General features: G+C 44.8%; 1 protein-coding gene across 1 annotated transcript in view; it reads left to right on the top strand.

Moving 5' to 3' along the window:
* TMEM132D (transmembrane protein 132D) overlaps positions 1 to 18,966 on the top strand; it is a 418,546-nt gene that overhangs the window by 18,921 nt on the left and 380,659 nt on the right. The gene's annotated exons all lie outside the window — the stretch shown is intronic.

Genomic DNA, 18,966 nt, shown 5'->3' with positions numbered 1-18,966 from the left:
GGGGTAGAGGTGTACTATCTTCTACAGAGCCCAGCTGACATCAGGACCTCATTGTGCCAAGCACTGTAAAGAGTAAGAGACTCTCTAAACCTTTCAGGACAAGGACTATCTAAAGAGGAAAACTGGGCAGGGTTTGAATGAGCATAATAGAAGTTGTATACAATTTTAAGAAGTGTTGTAGTAGTGTAGTGCTAGCTACTGCTTTGGAGAGTGAAGTTATCTAGTGGCTAAGAAAGGTCTCACCATTTTGAGGGGTGGTTTTTGTGCCATGGACTCTTATTCACTTAGACCTGGACTGAGAACAAAACTCATTTCACACATTAGGAAAAAATTCCTAACAGGGTAGTTAAGCACTGGAACAAAGTGGCTAGGGAGGTTGTGGAATCTCCATCATTGGAGGTTTATAAGACCAGGTTAGACAAACACCTGTCAGGAATTGTCTAGTTATTACATATCCCCTTGAATGCAGGGGACTGGACTAGATGACCTCTCTAGGTGCTTTCCAGTCCTATATGTCTCTGATTCTATAGGTCACCACACCAGTCAGAAGGAAGCAGTTTCTAATCCTCCCTGTCTGGGCCGAGTTCAAACTGTGGTCCTAGACAGGAAAGACTCAGTATCTCATTCCCATTCCCCTGAGGCATCCAGTCTCCAAATATAAATCATTATTATAGAAATCAGATGTGTAACGATCCTTGGTAATGACATGCAAAGGAGACAAAGGGGAATAAAATAGCCTTGCAACGATCACTTAGAATATTTACAGTTGCTGTTTGCAAGTCACTAACATTACCGTGATATCATCCCCATTCCCTTTATTAAATGGTAACTTAAGCAAAAAGTACAGTTGTGAAGACTTAATGGTGACCAATGTGAATGACAAAATTAGAGCATGTCATGCAAAATGGACAAAGATATGACAAACCTATAGTGAATACAGGCACCAGGGCCTGGGACTCCTGTGAAGCACCATTGCAGCCAGTCTGAGAGGATATTGTGGTGCATTGTGTGAAATATAGTCTGCCTGGGGAATCTAGCCCATATAGGCAAATAAGGGCATGTGGCCTGCGGCAGCATTTCAGAATCAAAATGGTCAGTTTTCAGGCGAAAAAATTTGTTTTTTGGCCAAAAAGCTCTGGTTTTCAGTTTTTCACCAAAAAGTTGAGGCATGTTTTGGGGATAGGGTAAGACAAATTTTAGGATTGGATGTAGTATTTGTGTGTGTATGTATAATATATACACACACACACACACACACACACAGACACTCCCCCCCCCACACACCACACATCACATACCCTGATTCTTTGGCTATTCTTTGTGTGGAACTTCCACTGATGTCAATGAATCTTAGTGACAATTGATGAACTTTAGTGGTGTAGAGGGCAGCTACGATACTGGGCCCATTGGGAGGAGTTATTCTAGTAGGACGCAGCTTGCCTGTATGATGGGTGTTGTAATTGGTTGGGAATGTTTATTTTCCCCTTCAATCCTGCTAAGTAATTTAATGGATAGCTCAGGTCTGAGGCAGTGCCTATGGGGATATCACCATTGTAATGAAGGTGAGAGACACAGGAGTGCTAGGAAGAAATTTCACTTTATTTCCTGGACCCAGTCACATGGCTGGGGTCATTATCCACTGACACCAGTGGCTACTGCTAAAACTGTTTCCGAAAGAAGCAGAACATCCCCCTTTTATAGCCCTGGCGTGGGGCCATACCGGAGTGTTCCAGAGAGCCATCTCTTGTCTCTCTGTCTCTCAAATTTGTACTAAGCAACACAGAACACTATTGTATGAGATGTCTCACATCTGCCTATTGCCCAGGCAGTTCACAGTTCTCAGGCACTTCATGCTTTTATTCCCTCCCACACCCCCAGTGAACTGGTGCTGTGGCTGAATTGATAAAGGCCTTAATATCTCATAAGATCTGGCTCAGGCTTCCTGTCCTCCTCTCCCTCTCCCCCCAACTCCCAGCCCTTATGGGTTAGTAACTAGATGCCGCCTGGGAAATGTGAACCCATTACATGTACCACTGTGGGCAGTTTGTGTGTGTCAAGATGCAAAGCATTTACAAACATTTGCTAATCAGCGTCAGGGTTCCTGTGATTTTTTTTTTTTTAAACTAAGTCCATCTCACTTCTTTTTAAGGCATCAGGCTTTAAACCCAGCCTGTGTCAATTTATAATAGTGTTTTATTTTATTACAATGGAATGGTTAGACCTGCATGGGGCAAATGGCTTTCTAAAGTGCTTTTGAGCCACGGAGCTATCCCTTGTTTATACCTGTGAGCTCTCTTGATGGAATTCAAATAAATAATTTTGTTGTGTGAAAGAAGCAGTATTAGATTTATTTCTAAATTCTTTTAAAGATGTCAGCGGGTAGCCCCAAGGATGCGAAAGAAAGGTACTGCTTGTCAACCTCCCTGACTGCTCTGAATTAGGCTGAACCTATTGGAAATGAAAGGTGCAGAGAGCACAGATGGAATAGATTGAAGTAACAGCTTCAAGTGAATTGAAAGGGCAGGTTTACTGGCTAAATGTGATCTCTGTGGGCCGAAAGATACCTAATGCATTGAAAGTGTCAGCCATTGTGGAGTCCTCCAAAGAATTGCTTAAGGCTTTTTGCTTTGGAGTCGCTTTTCACGGTAGCCTTTTCTTGTATTGACTCTTAGAGCTGCAAAAGGAAAATAAAACATTAAACATATAACTAGGGCCCTACCACATTCATAGTCCATTTTGGTCAATTTCACAGCCATAGGATTTTAAAAATCATAAATGTCATGTGTTTAGCTATTTAAATCTGAAATTTCACAGTGTTGTAATTGTAGGGATCCTGACCCAAAAAGGAGGTGTGTGTGTGTGTGTGTGTGTGTGTGTGGGGGGGGGGGGGTTGCAGTATTGCTACCCCTTACTTCTATGCTGCTGTTGGCGGCAGTGCTGCCTTCAGAGCTGGGCAGCTGGAGAGCACAGAAGTCAGGATGGCCTGGTATGGTATTGCCACCCTTACTTCAGAGCTGGGCCCTCAATCAGCAGCCGCCACTCTCCAGCCACCCAGCTCTGAAGGCAGCAGCGCAGAACTAAAGGTGGCATAGTATGGTATTGCCACCCTTACCTCTGCGCTGCTGCTGGTGGGGCGCTGCCTTCAGAACTGGGCACCTGGCCAACAGCCACTGCTCTCCGGTTGCCCAGCTCTGAAGGCCGTGCAGAAATAAGGGTGGCAATACTGTGATCCACCTAAAATAACCTTGTGACCCCTCCCCCCCCTGCAACTCCCTTTTGGATCAGGACCCCCAATTTGAGACGCGCCGTCTCCCCTGTGAAATCTGTATAGGGTAGGGTAAAAGCACACAAAAGACCAGATTTTACAGGGGGAGACCAGATTTCACAGTCCGTGACGCATTTTTCATGGCAGTGAAGTTGGTGGGGCCCTACATATAACATTTACAGCATATGTGAAGTCACTGCATGTTCTTATGCTGGTTGACATATTGTTTTTTTGTATGTTAACAAACTTACATTCATGGAACCTATTTAAGGGGTCTCCATTCTTCGCTCTATGTAACACCCAGGGCTACATTTTCATAGGCGCTCAGCCCCCATTTTAGGCACCAGAATTGGGGGCCAGATTTTCAGAACAGCTTAGCACATTGGATCTGCTCATGAGGGTCACGGTGGGAGCTGCTCTGTGTGATCTTAAGCACCCCTGTAACACTCCTGCAATAGTATTTGTGCAAAATATGCCTTGTGAGGTATCATTTGATATTATTCACACCGGTCAATAATGTCACTGGGAAATATCTGTAACAATGTTATATGTGAAGTTATAAAGTCTCTCTATGTAATGTTACTAGCATATGTTTAAGGCCAGACGGCCTAGCTTAGGTAAAAGTGCTAAACAGGTTTGTCCTAGGTGAAATTTATCTATTAGCAGTAAACAAAGCCATCGAGCTAAACCAGAGGGGGTTATCCTGAGAATGAATTTGAGAGACAGAATTAACATGCCTCCTGCACCCTAGAGAGATACAGGGAACTGAATCCCCAGGAGACCGTCCTAACTTTTAGGAGAAAGACAATTCCTTTGGGAATATAAGGGATAGAGATAGACTCCATCTTTATTTTTCACTTTAAGGGGACAAAGAAAACAAGCAATTTGATCTCTGTGATGGGTCCTGGCCAGGCCGGCCAGTCCAAAGCTGGAAAGAAGGCTGTGGGTGAGAGAAACAATCTTGAACAAAGAGTGTGTCTTGCTAGATTAATTTTAGACTTTTGGATGTGTATTTTCACTTGTATTTGCTTGTGAGCATCTCTACCTTGATCTCTTTTTTTTCCTTGGTATCACTTAATCCAAGCTCTTTTGTTAATAAACTTGTTTTGCTTTCATTATATTCATTAGTGCTGTGTAAGTTCAGCAAAGCTTCTAATAAGCTGACAAGTTGAAATGTTAAAATGTGTCTGCAGAGGCAGTGAACCTAATACGTTTTTTGGGAGGGTGCCGTGAGGGGGACTGGTCCCTGAAGTAGGATGGTTTGGGGGTGAATTTGTGGCCAAAAGGGTAATAAAGTCAGTCTGCAAGGAGTAAATAAGTTGGGCAAAGAGAGGATGAGGCTTGTGGGCTGCTGGCAGGCTGTTGGGGTCAGAATTCTGACAGCTAAAAGACATACAGGGTTAGAAGCAGATGTTGACTCAACCCCGTTTGTGGCCTAGGTGAACTGCAAAACTGGGGTGAGACTGAGTGCTGAACTTCTTTGAGACTCTGGCTCTTGTTGTGGGTCCTAAGCACTTTAACATCTGTCTCTGAGCATCTTTGTACAGCAATTGTACAGCTCCTAGCACAATGGGGCCTGCTTAGGGAGGACCTCTAGTCACTAATGTATTACAAGTAATATTAGCATTATGGCAAAAGGTACTAATGGCTCTGAGCTTTTTTTGAAAATCTGGCCCCAATTGACTTCACTGGGTGTTACATACATCCTGAAGTGGGTGTGGGGAATAGGTACAAGTTGATCCTATATACATTATGTTTACTCAGTTCTCTGAAGGTAGAGAATTGAGCTGTGGCTCCTCTCGTGATTTTCTTATTCCGTGTTTGTTCCTTTGGTTTGATCTTTCAGGAAAGGTAATGGGCTGTCAAGGAAACAAATCGAGCTTTAGAACCCACCTTTCAAGCCATATTTCAGATGCTAGAAATGTAGGAGACAAAAATCAGTAGGCAGTTTAGAAGGGCAGCATATGGCAAACTTGTAAGCTGGCTAAAATTGTGCTGCTGTTTCCAGTGGCAATAGCATGTTTTTAATTTTAATTTAGATTTTCTGTGTTTTATTACCGAAAAGGCACAGGGTCAGCGTCTGCTGACTGCTTAAGGCCTTGGTCTTGAAATTCAGAGCTACTTACAGATCAGGCCCCAGCTATATCAGAGTCCACATTTCCATCTCTCAACCACCAAGACAGTTGTGCTCTTCTGGGGCAATGTGGATTGCAAATGCTCTTGGAAAGCTGGAGACAAGGCATTGTTCGCCAAGGCAGGGGTCTGGTGTAGAACAAATTTCCACCATAACCAGAATAATATTTACAACTGCTGCTGCTCTCACCTTCCCCAAAATCCTTGACCCCAAGCAGAGGTCTTAGAGGAGATGGCGACTTGATGATGTTTGCTTGAGGCCTCACAGTTGAACTAGGAGATGCTCTGATGGCATGATGGTGATAGATTCTAGTATAAAGCCCTAAAACGTATGTAGGATGAAATTCTGGCCCCACTGAAGTCAACGGGAGTTTTGCCATTGACTTCATGGGGCCAGGATTTCACCCATAGATTACATAATTGCAACCAGTATAGCTCAGCAGCACACAAACCAATTACGTGCTTTGTTCCTGATTTCCTTTGCAATTCCTTACACTCGAAACAGTGCATCCCTCATCCCTCTTGGTTAACTCATAAGGCCCAGTTCTCTTGTCCTTACTCAGCCCAAAAAAGTCATTACAATAAAATGGGAGTGTTTTGCTAACTCAGGGCCAGATTCTACCACCCTTACTCACGCTGAGCAGCACTTTACTTGGTAGAAAAGCCCCAGTAATGATACAGGATGGTATAAATGGGCTGAATATTATCGTCCCATATTGGGAATAGGAATTATTGTAGGATAACGTGGTGTGGCCAATTTTGAGTTATTAATAGCACCAAGGGTTAAAACATTATTTGATGTGTATGAAATGTCACAAGTCTTGTTGTTTAGCCCTTGTGTGGCTTTTGATTGTCTCCAGTGCCTCTATCTCCTTGTGGCTGTTGGCCTCAGTCCTGGTGTAAACCATAGCACAATGGGTCATTGATGCTGCAAATGTTTCCTTCCTTTGGAAAAGGTGGAGCAAAGCATTAACAACATGAATTCAATAAAGAATGGATGGGCCATCCCTTTGAAGTGCAGTGTTTTTTCAAGTCAATACAGAGGCTAATGAGCTATGATTGGGGGCTGTGCCAGCCAACCTCCCCCATCTACAGAATCTCTCTGATCAACAGTATATTTACAATCAATACATGAAATACGGAGGGACACATCCCTCAGACTAGATTTGTTGTCTCAGGTTTCATCTGCTCACTAGCAAACGGAATGCCTCTGTCTGCCTACTAGGTGCATTGTTAGAACAATCAGGCTTTGCTACCAATACTGGTTCAGATCCCTCCCAAAACAAAGGGATTTGTTACTTTCATTGAAAGCCGTTAGCATCCTTTACAAGATGAATTTTGAGGCCTCAGCTTCTTTGTTAGAAATTCAGATAATTTGAATACCCATATTGACTGACTGTTTTGAAGGCATTGAAATTCCTTCTCAGTGCCCCCTTCCTCTCACAAGTTGGTCTTTCAGGTTCAGGATTTCAGAGAGGGGAAAATAAAACATAGTGGAGAATAAACAAAGTTGCCTTTGTTTGGAAAGCATAAAGTGGAATAAACATGAAGCATCACATCCAGCATCTTAACAAGAAATTTCTCATAGTTAGAGGCACCAGCTAGGAAATATCTCCCTTTATTTTAATACTAACACTGACATCTATAAGGCTATGGAATAATCCCCCAAGAGAAATGGTGGACACCACATCACTTGAGTCATTTAAAACGGGAGGGCACAAGAATATACTCCAGGGAAAACAGATCTGTGATGTCATGAGTATATTGGCTCAGCCTTCCTCTTCTGCGATCTGTTAGCTAGAGTCCAGGAAGTCCTCAGAAGCAGACATTCTGCAAAAAGAACAAGGAGTACTTGTGGCACCTTAGAGACTAACAAATTTATTTGACCATAAGCTTTCATGGGCTAAAGTCCACTTCATCAGATGCAGGCACTGGAAAATACAGTAGGAAGATATATACAGAGAACATGAAAAAATGGGAGTTGCCATACCAACTCTAATTAGACTAATCGATTAAGGTGGGCTATTATCAGCATTACTGTCAACATTCTGCAAAGGCTGCCTGAATCCTGAGCCGCCTTTCCACAGCAGAATCAAACCAGTTTGGCTGTATTCAGGGCTTTCAATGCCCATGGAGGGTTGGATCAGGATCTGCTCTCAAGATTAAGCAGCCGATTGATATTAAATGGGAGTTCAGATACATTCTAGTCAACCCAGAATACAGCTAGAGAAAAAAATCAGGGCTTTGGAGCGGAGTCTGGAGCTGGAGTGCGGAGCAGCTCCGAAGCAGTGGAGCTGCAGGTTTTTGCCTGGAGCTGGAGTGGAGCCGGAGCACAGCTCCAAAGCCCTGGAAAAAATCTTATGTGCAGTGCAGAGTCCACATCTGCTTTCTCAAAGGAGTCTTTGTCATTTTGATTCAGAGCTGGTTGGACACAAGATGCCCGGTTTTCTTAATAGGTTGCCCCATTTCTGCATTTAGATGCACCCAAGCAAGTGTGGGTTCCCATGGTCCCCTTTTACATGCCCGAAAGGTGACTAAATCAGCCACATTTGGAAACCGGCATATGCTGAAGTTGTTAGAAATGTCTTTTTCTCTTGCTTGGAAATCCACAGATTGCTAATTTTTTTTAAACATCCCCAGAGGATTCAGGCAGGTGAGGTGATCGTAAATTTTCACAGAGCCATTAGCTATTGAGACATGACTTAAAAGGTGGGAATAATTCAATGTTTATTTCCCGTGTGATTTCCCTTGGAGTATCTAGTAGCTAATGTGTTAAAAGCCAATTCTCCCTGGGAGACTGCTTGTCTAACAGGCTTCATAACTAGCATGACAAAGCCTTTTTATTATGATTATTTCTTTTCTTTTTCATTTTTGCTTTCAGAAAATTGGAGAAACAGCAAATATTGAGAGAAGGTTTCCTTAGCTACCTATTTTGGGGACATCACATTTCCACAGTGTGTCTTCACACCTATATGTGTGTATAGGAGTGGGTCTTGGTATACATCTGGGTATGCTCTTGTGGCTGTGTGGTCTGGGCTCAGGCCTGGGTGTCAGACTCCTGACTTCATTGACTTTATTAGATCGAGTCCATACTCCTGTATAACACAGGCCAGAGAAGTTCATCCAGTTATTGAGTTCAATAACTTGGGTTTGACTCGAGCACATCTTCCAGAAAGGAATCCAGTCTTTGATTTGAAGACTTTAAGAGCTGGAGATGGATGGATGCTTTATTTAACACCTTTTGCTCAGATTATGATCTCTTACACCTCACCAGGTCAAATTCAGCCAGGGCATAAGTACTCGCAGCTCTATTGGCTTGAGTGGGATTAAACCTGCGTATATAAGACCAGAATGTGGACTGTGGACTGCAGTGGGTTTATACTGGTGTAAATGTCATAGCTGACCCTTGGATTGTACACTAAGAGACAAATTCTGACTTCTTCTCCATGGCTGCAGAAAGACCCACGGGAGTGGTACTGCTGGGATAACATGAGTGGCGGTTTCTTGCATAGTAACCCCCTCGATGGGAGTGGGCCGGGGATTTGCTAATCTGCAGCTCTTCCAGTTCTCACTCCAGTGTGTCGTGGGGAGGCAAGATGCACTAATTAAGCTCAAGAAGTTTCAGCAGACTGGCTTTTATTGGGGGCAGCTCTTGTTTTGAAAGGTTAATTCTGGAAAAGTATAAAGCTGCTGAAAGATTTAAATTGACTGACTGGTCAGTACATTAGACCCAAGGGATCAATAATAACTTACACTGGAAAAGGTTACATCTCTCTGATGTGGGAAAGAATCAGAAATGTTTCTGGAAGTTTGGCCTGGTTTATAAAGGATTCAGGCTCCTGGCTAGTTTCTGGGGCTCACAATTGGAGGTGAGGGGAGCCAGCGGGGGGGGGGGGGGGGGGCTATACTATAGCAGGAGACCCCTGGCTGATGTCTGAATTCCATGCCTGGTGATTCTAGCTGGTGTGGAGAAGACATGGGGCCACGATATCGCCCTTTCAATAGCTAGTTCCCATTAGAGACCTAGCAGGGAGCAGCGCTTGTTCTCCCCTGTGGGGTCATATACAGTTCCTGTGCGAAAGCACCAAGTAAGGGGAGATAAATGCAATTTGTTCCTCCTCCTTCACCTGTACCAAACTGGCGCACTGTAGCCCTAAAATAAGGTTTGATACAGAAACATTTTATGGTTACTATTGGAGCTCTACGGGACAACGTTCTAAAAAAACCTCTGAGCATGAGGAGAGGGGTGCGTGCCAGAATCCTGACTGAGGTGCCATTATTTCAGAACCATATTAGAGGATGTGATGTGATGGATCTTTTTCTTCAAGGATTTCTGGACCATCCTGTTGAACTGCTCAGAGAATGATAACCCTGTCAGAGAAGTCCATAGGATGGTTACAAATACCAATTGAACTGATCTCATTCTGTATTCATGTCTATTGGATTTCCGAGCAGCTTTCAATTTGTTTGTATTCAGTTCACGTCTGTAAGATTATCTTCACAACAGGTTTTCCAGTCATGTCTATTCCTCCTCTTGTGTTATGTACGTACTGTACTCTCTCCTGGATATTATTATTATAAGGATTATCTAGACCATCCCTGACAGGTGTTTGTCCAACCTGCTCTTAAAAATCTCCAATGACGGAGATTCCACAAGCTCCCTAGGCAATTTATTCCAGTGCTTAACCACCTTGACGGTTAAGAAGTTTTTCCTAATGTCCAACCTAAACCACCCTTGCTGAAATTTAAGCCCATTGCTTCTTGTCCTATGATCAGAGGTTAAAAAGAACAATTTTTCTTCCTCTTCCTTGTAACAACCTTTTATGTACTTGAAAACTGTTATGTCCCCTCTGTCTTCTCTTCTCCAGATTAAACAAACCCAATTTTTTCAGTCTTTCCTCATAGGTCATGTTTTCTAGGCTTTAATCATTTTTGTTGCTCTTCTCTGAACTTTCTCAAATTTGTCCACATCTATCCTAAAATGTGGCACCCAGAACAGGACACAATACTCCAGTTGAGGCCTAATCAGCGTGGAGTAGAGCAGAAGAATTCTTATGTCTTGCTTACAACACTCCTGCTAATACATCCCAGAATGATGTTTGCTTTTTTTGCAACAGTGTTACACTGTTGACTCATATTTAGCTTGTGATTCAATATGACCCCTAGATCCCTTTCTGCAGTACTCCTTCCTAGGCAGTCATTTCCCATTTTATATGTGTGCAAAAGATTGTATCTTCCTAAGTGGAGTACTTTGCATTTGTCCTTATTGAATTTCATCCTATTTACTTCAGACTATTTCTCCAGTTTGTCCAGATCATTTTGAATTTTAATCCTATCCTCCAATGCACTTGCAACCCCTCCTAACTTGGTATCAGCCTCAAACTTTATAAGTGTACGCTCTCTGCCATTATCTAAATCATTGATGAAGCTATTGAACAGAACCAGACTCAGAACTAATCCCCGTGGAACCCCACTCAATATGCCCTTCCATTTTAACTGTGAATCACTGCTGATTACTCTCTGGGAATAGTTTTCCAACCAGCTGTGCACCCATCTTATAGTAGCTCCATCTAGGTTGTATTTTCCTAGTTTGTTTATGAGAAGGTCATGCAAGACAGTATCAAAAGCCTTACTGACATCAAGAAACACCACATCTACTGCTTCCTCCCTATTCACCAGGCTTGTTACCCTGTCAAAGAAAGCTATTAGGTTGGCTTGAAATGATTTGTTCTTGACAAATCCATGCCGACTATTACTTGTCACCTTCTAGATTTTTGCAAATTGATTGCTTAATTATTTGTTCCATTATCTTCCCGAGTTGTGAAGTTAAGCTGATTGGTTGTCCTTATTCCCCATTTTATAGATTGGCACTATATTTGCCCTTTTCCAGTCATCTGGAATCTCTCCAGTCTTTTCAAAGATAATCGCTAATGGCTCAGATATCTCCTCAGTCAGCTCCTTGAGGGTATGTCTACACTATGAAATTAGGTCGAATTTATAGACGCCAGTTTTATAGATATCGGTTTTATACAGTCGATTGTGTGTGTCCCCACATAAAATGCTCTAAGTGCATGAAGTCGGGGGACCGCGTCCACAGTACCGAGGCTAGTGTCGACTTCTGGAGCGTTGCACTGTGAGTAGCTATCCCACAGTTCCCGCAGTCTCCGCCGCCCATTGGAATTCTGGGTTGAGATCCCAATGCCTGATGATGCAAAACAGCATCGCGGGGGGTTCTGGGTACATGTCGTCAGGCCCCTCCCCCTCCATCAGAGCAACGGCAGACAATCGATTCGCGCCTTTTTACCTGGGCTACCTGTGCAGACAACATACCACGGCAAGCATGGAGCCCGCTCAGCCCAGCTCAGCTCACCATCACCATATGTCAACTGGGTGCCGGCAGACGTGGTACTGCATTGCTACACAGCAGCAGCTAATTGCCTTTTGGCAGTAGATGGTGTATTACGACTGATATCTGTTATCGTCGTATTCCAGTTCGATCAGAGGCACCTGGGCAGACATGCTTTGTCTCCTGGAGACTCAGTCCTGCTGGCAGTCCTATTGAACCGTCTTGACGATGATGGCTAGCAGTCGTAGTACAGTATCTTCTGCCAAGCACCCAGAAGATGCCGGGGGCTATCAGTCATGCTGTACCATCTGCTGCCAGCTTAAGATGTAAAAAATAGATGGACCAGATTTGTTCTGTATTCATTTGCTTCCCCCTCCCTCCATGAAATCAACGGCCTGCTAAACCCAGGGTTTTGAGTTCAATCTTTGGGGGGGGGGGGGGCATTCTGTGTGACAGTTGTTTGTGTTTCTCCCTGAGGCACAGCCACCTTTGTTGATTTTAATTCCCTGTACCCGTATGCCATGTCGTCAATCGCCACTCCCTCCCTCCGTCAGTTTTGCGCCTTTTTTCAGACCAGACGCCATAGCCCTGGGATCATGGAGCCCGCTCAGATCGCCGCGGCAATTATGAGCACTATGAACACCACGCGCATTGTCCTGGAGTATATGCAGAACCAGGACATGCCAAAGCAAAACCAGGACCAGCCAAGGAGGCGATTGCAGCGCAGCGACGAGAGTGATGAGGAAATTGACATGGACATAGACCTCTCACAAAGTACGGGCCCCAGCAATGTGCAAAACATGGTGTTACTGGGACAGGTTCATGGCGTGGAACGCCGATTTTGGGCCCGGGAAACAAGCACAGACTGGTGGGACCGCATCGTGTTGCAGGTGTGGGACGATTCTCAGTGGCTGCGAAACTTTCGCATGCGTAAGGGCACTTTCATGGAACTTTGTGACTTTCCTTTGTGGTTTGACACAAGGTTTGCTTTCCCCTGCCCTGAAGCGCCAAAATACCAGGATGAGAGCAGCCCTCACAGTTGAGAAGCGAGTGGCGATAGCCCTGTGGAAGCTTGCAATGCCAGACAGCTACCGGTCAGTCGGGAATGAATTTGGAGTGGGCAAATCTACTGTGGGGGCTGCTGTGATCCACGTTGCCAGAGCAATCAAAGACCTGGTGATATCAAGGGTAGTGACTCTGGGAAATGTGCAGGTCATAGTGGATGGCTTTGCTGCAATGGGATTCCCAAACTGTGGTGGGGCGATAGACGGAACCCATATCCCTATCTCGGCACCGGAGCAACAAGCCACCGAGTACATAAACCGCAAGGGGTACTTTTCAATGCTGCTGCAAGCCCTGGTGGATCACAAGGGACGTTTCACCAACATCAACATGGGATGGCCGGGAAAGGTACATGATGCTCGCGTCTTCAGGAACTCTGGTCTGTTTCGAAAACTGGAGGAAGGGACTTTCTTCCTGGACCAGAAAATGACCGTTGGGGATGTTGAAATGCCTATCGTTATCCTTGGAGACCCAGCCTACCTCTTAATGCCATGGCTCATGAAGCCGTACACAGGCACCCTGGACAGTAGTCAGGACCTGTTCTACTATAAGCTGAGCATGTGCCGAATGGTGGTGGAATGTGCATTTGGATGTTTAAAAGCACGCTGGCTTTTACTGACTTGGATAGACCTCAGCGAAACCAATATCCCCATTGTTATTGCTGCTTGCTGTGCGCTCCACAATATCTGTGAGAGTAAGGGGGAGACATTTATGGCGGGGTGGGAGGTTGAGGCAAATCGCCTGGCCGCTGATTACGCGCAGACAGACACCAGGGCGGTTAGAAGAGTACAGCAGGGTGCGGTGCGCATCAGAGAAGCTTTGAAAACCAGTTTTGTGACTGGCCAGGCTACGGGGTGAAACTTCTGTTTGTTTCTCCTTGATGAACCCTTCCTCCCCCACACCCTCCCCGTTCACTCTACTTCCCTGTAAACTAACCACCCTCCCCTCCCCCCTTCGAGCGCCTCTTATATTGAGGGCCTGCCGGTTTGGTGTGAGAGATCACTCACGCAGTGCCAGGCAACAGAATTCGGCTTGCAGGCAGCCATGGTAAGCCACAGTCTTTTGGCTTTTTTAACCTTCATAACATGTGGGAATGGTTTCAAACATACCAAGGACCCATTGGGTTGGCCATTTAAAATGGGTTTGCAATGTAAAAGGAGGGGCTGGGGTTTCCGGGTTAACATGCAGCACAAACCCAACTACCGCTCCCCCCCCCACACACACACCCAATTCTCTGGGATGATCACTTCACCCCTCTCCCCCACCACGTGGCTAACAGCAGGGAACATTTCTGTTCAGCCGAGCAGGAACGGGCACCTTTGAATGTCCCCTTAATAAAATCACCCCATTTCAACCAGGTGACCGTGAATGATATCACCCTCCTGAGGATAACAAAGCGAGATAAGGAATGGATGTTGTCTGCATGCCAGCAAACACCGGGACTATACGCTGCCATGCTTTGTTATGCAATGATTGCAGACTACGTGCTACTGGCCTGGCGTGGTAAAGTGTCCTACCATGGCGGACGGGATAAGGCAGCCCTCCCCAGAAACCTTTTGCAAAGGCTTTGGGAGTACATGAAGGAGAGCTTTCTGGAGATGTCCCTGGAGGATTTCCGCTCCATCCCCATACATGTTAACAGACTTTTCCAGTAGCTGTACTGGCCGTGATTGTCAGGGCAAATTAATCATTAATCATTAAACATGCTTGCTTTTAAACCATGTGTAATATTTACAAAGATTCACTCACCAGAGGTCCCTTGTGTGCCCTCAGCATCTGGGAGCATGCCTTGGTTGAGTTCGGGGGTTACTGGTTCCAGGTCCAGGGTAATAAACATATCCTGGCTGTTGGGGAAACCGGTTTCTCCGCTTCCTTGCTGTGAGCTATCTTCATTGTCTTCATCATCATCATCTTCCGTGTACCCCGAACCCGCTTCCTTGTTGCGTGTTTCTCCATTGACGGAGTCAAAGCACATGGTTGGGGTAGTGGTGGCTGCACCCCCTAGAATGGCATGCAGCTCCACGTAGAAGCGGCATGTTTGCGGCTCTGCCCCACATCTTCCGTTTGCCTCTCTGGCTTTGTGGTAGGCTTGCCTTAGCGCCTTAATTTTCATGCGGCACTGCTGTGCGTCCCTGTTATAGCCTCTGTCCTTCATGGCCTTTGAGACTTTTTCTAATATTTTTCCATTTCGTTTACTGCTACAGAGTTCAGCTTGCACTGATTCACCTCCCCATATGGCGAGCAGATCCTGTGCCTCCCGTTCTGTCCATGCTGGAGCTCTTTTGCGATCCTGGGACTCCATCATGGTTACCTGTGCTGATGAGCTCTGCGTGGTCACCTGTGCTCTCCACGTTGGGCAAAGAGGAAATGAAATTCAAAAGTTCACGGGGCTTTTCCTGTCTACCTGGTCAGTGCATCTGAGTTGAGAGTGCTGTCCAGAGCAGTCACAATGAAGCACTGTGGGAAAGCTCCCGGAGGCCAATAACGTCGAATTCCGTCCACACTACCCCAAATCTGACCCGCAAAGGCCAAATTTAGCGTTAATCCCCTCGTCGGAGGTGGAGTAAAGAAACTGGTTTAAAGGGCCCTTTAAGTCGAAAGAAAGGGCTTCGTCGTGTGGACGTGTCCAGGCTTAATTCGATTTAACGCTGCTAAAGTCAACCTAAACTCGTAGTGTAGACCAGGCCTGAGTATTGTAGTATTTCATCAGGCCCTGGTGACTTGAAAACATCTTACGTGTCTAAGTATTTTTTAACTTGTTCTTTCCCTATTTTAGCCTCTGATCCTACCTCAGTTCCACTGGCATTCATTAAGTTAGATGTCCAATTGCTACTAAACTCCTTGGTGAAAACTGAAACAAAAAAATCATTTATCACTTCTGCCATTTGCATATTTTCTGTTCTCCCCCCCCCACCTCCTTGAGTCATGAGCCTACTCTGTCTTTGGTCTTCCTTTTGCTTCTAATGTATCTGTAGAATGTTTTCTTGTCACCTTTTATGTCTCTAGCTAGTTTAATAACAAAGAGATGGTCTTTGAAGAGCTTACAATCTAAATATGAGAGACAACAGATAGACACAGCAGACAGCTGGGAGCAGAAGTAAACTGGTCAGCATGATAAGCAATGGACACAGTACATCAATTGCCTAACCATTGTCAAGTTTTTTTTCTACCCTTCTAAAACCAAAACTTTCTTAAACAGAAAAGGCAAAGGCCTTCTGATATTAGACGTGGGTTGCAGAATGAAGCAACTGTGGTAGCTCCTCCAGTCCTTTTACAGAATCCTCCCAATGCCTATGTTTTCTTAAACCCTTGAACATATTTGACAGGTCTTGACAAAAAAGGAGAATTTAAAATACAATGTCAGAAATTGTGGGTTTTAATAAAAAGTCTGTGAGACATTAAAATGCTGTTGGAACCTGCTGATTATTAATGCAGAAAAAAAGAAATTAATAAAAGGGGGGGGGGAAGGGAGAAAATGAACAGAGTAGAATTAATACAACCTTGGCTGAAGTTTGTGGCTTTGACAAAAAAGATATCTCAGAGGAGCAACGGGACTCAGGCTTGATTAAACTGGGATTTCAGAAATTCTCTGCACTGAATGAAATAAAAAGGCATTCAATCTAATTAGACACTATTGTGGAGAAAGGCAGGAGAGGTATTTCCAACCCACTGATTATTTCTACAACTTTTAATCCACAAGAAGTCTTTATAAGTATTTTAAGAGATTTGTTTTTCTTCCCAAGGGAATTTGGCCTGAAAATCTAATCTTTTGATAACTTTGGTTAGGAAAACTAGGTCATGGGGAAACCATGAAATGGTCCAATTACAATGCACAAGCTTTCAGGAGGGCCACACTATAATTTATTTTGGTGGAAGGTTCATATTTGGCCCAAATACCTTGATTCTACTTTGGTGCAGCCAAAGATATTGCACATCTCTTATTTTACCTGTTCCTTCAAGAGCCAGTATGGCTTCTGACATTTTCTAGGGTCTGCTACATGTTACAGCCTCATGATGGCTTTTCTTGCTTCAACTCTGCCCTTTCAATAGGTAAGTTAGGGCTGGTCCACACTAACCCCCCAGTTCGAACTAAGATACGCAATTTCAGCTACGTGAATAACGTAGCTGAAGTCGAAGTACCTTCGTTCGAACTACAAGGTACTTACCGTGGGTCCACACGGGGCAGACAAGCTCCCCCGTCGACTCTGTGTACTCCTCTCGTGGAGCAGGAGTACCGGCATCGACAGCGAGCACTTCCGGGATCGATTTATCGCGTCTAGACAAGACGCGATAAATCGATCCCAGAAGATCAATTGCTTACCGCCGAACCCGGAGGTAAGTATAGACGTACCCTTACACTCATTTTGCTCCCTGAGAGTCTGATCCGCTGGCCGTTGAAGTCAGTGTGCATCACGTGTTTGAGATAATGGGGACAGATTATCTTTTTTCATTTACACTGGGTGCAACTCAGGTGTGGAGATGTGTCTAATAGCTTCAAATTTTGCTTTTAATTTCATGGCTTGATCATCCTGTGTTAAGGGGTAAGATGTTAAGACAAATTGCCATACGTACCATAAATTGTCTTTCGAGTATTGTGCAGGTACCAGTTTTAGAAACCCCTGCTAGTCTGTAAGGTAATTTCACAGCATTTTGGAAAATCTCTAGGCAGTTGGAAGTGATGAGCAACTTTCTTTAAGCTATAAGGTGAAGGGACCTTTCCTATACACCTTACCATTACTGGAGAAGAGCAAAGACTAATATGAAAAAGTTTAAGGAATTGTGTGTTTTGGAAAACAACCTAATTAGTTTCAAGGTACATTTATGAATGGGATTATATGGTGGGGTTACCTGCCATGGCAGGGGACCAGACTTGATTACCCAAGAGATCCCTTCGAGTCCTATGTCTTAGGTTCCTCTGAATGGAACTAGTCATTAGCCTATTAGAACTGAGGGGGCAGCAGAGGGAGCTGGTTCTGCTCCCATGCTTGTGTAACGTAATATAGTTGACTTCAACAGTTACTCCAGATTTATGCTGCTGTGAGTGAGAGGGGAACTAGGCCCAAAGATTCTAAATCAGCCCCACAATAAAGGAGTCTGGGCCATAGAAATGTCATTCCTGAACAGATGGCTTAGCAGGTGGGCCTTTCACTTTCCAGAGTGATTTCTGATATCAAAGCCCTTTGGGCAGTGTGGTGCAAATCTAAATATATGTTGCTCCTGGAAGGCTGAGAAGTTGCATGTATGATTTCACTGTCAAACCGCTATTGGTTTGGACAGCTTGGCTAATCAGTGGAAACATCATCTAAGGTGCTGTGTCCATTTTAGTTAAAGTCTCCAGGGAAAGTTTCCTTTTATGGTCATTGCTTATGTAAACCAAATTCCTTGTGGCCTAATATGTCTTAAGAGTAAGCAAGTGTAAGTGAATTCAGTGCTTTCCCCTATCCTGACCTCTTATTTGTAGCATTCTGAATTGAGGAGATTTTATGATCTGTAGTATCCCTGTTCCAAGGACACAGTTCAGAGCTCATTTTGGTTTGGTGTGGTTGAAGCTTGGGTTAGAGCTTATTCTATGTACATATATATATGCTGTCTTTACTTTTAACTGCTACCTACATGCATGCTTTTGCTGAGCTGAATTAATGATGTATGTGTTACTCAATCATTCCTATTTTCATAGGTCTGACGTCTTGAGAAATCTCAACATTCCCAACTCCCACACCAATGCCATGGAGGGGTTCAAACAATGGAATCTGAGCCTCTTTGTTTTGGGAACAGAGCATACAGTAGAGGCACAGTAATATATCTCCAGTAGGGTTACCATATTGAACAAATAAAAAAAGAGGACCCTCCACGGGGTCCTGGCCACGCCCATTTCCCACCCCCAGCCCCGCCCCAACTCCGCCCCCTCCTCCCTCCCACTCCCAGCCACGCGAAAAGGGCTACCCAAGCACAACCGGCTTCACGGTTTGCCGGGCAGCCCCCAGACCCTGCGCCCCCGGCCGGTGCTTCCCCAGCGCAGCTGGAGCCCGGGAGGGAAAGCGCCCAGCTGGGGGCGCAGGGTCTGGAGGCTGCCCGGCAAACTGTGAAGCCGGTAGCGCTTGGGCTTCGGGCAGCGCTCGGCTCTTAAACAGAGCCGAAGAGTCAGGGGAGGAGCAGAGCC

Source organism: Trachemys scripta, chromosome 15, assembly GCF_013100865.1.
Source record: "Trachemys scripta elegans isolate TJP31775 chromosome 15, CAS_Tse_1.0, whole genome shotgun sequence".
NCBI lineage: Eukaryota > Metazoa > Chordata > Testudines > Emydidae > Trachemys > Trachemys scripta.
The sequence above is the reverse complement of the archived record's forward strand: the minus strand, read 5'-3'. Positions and strand labels throughout refer to the sequence as shown.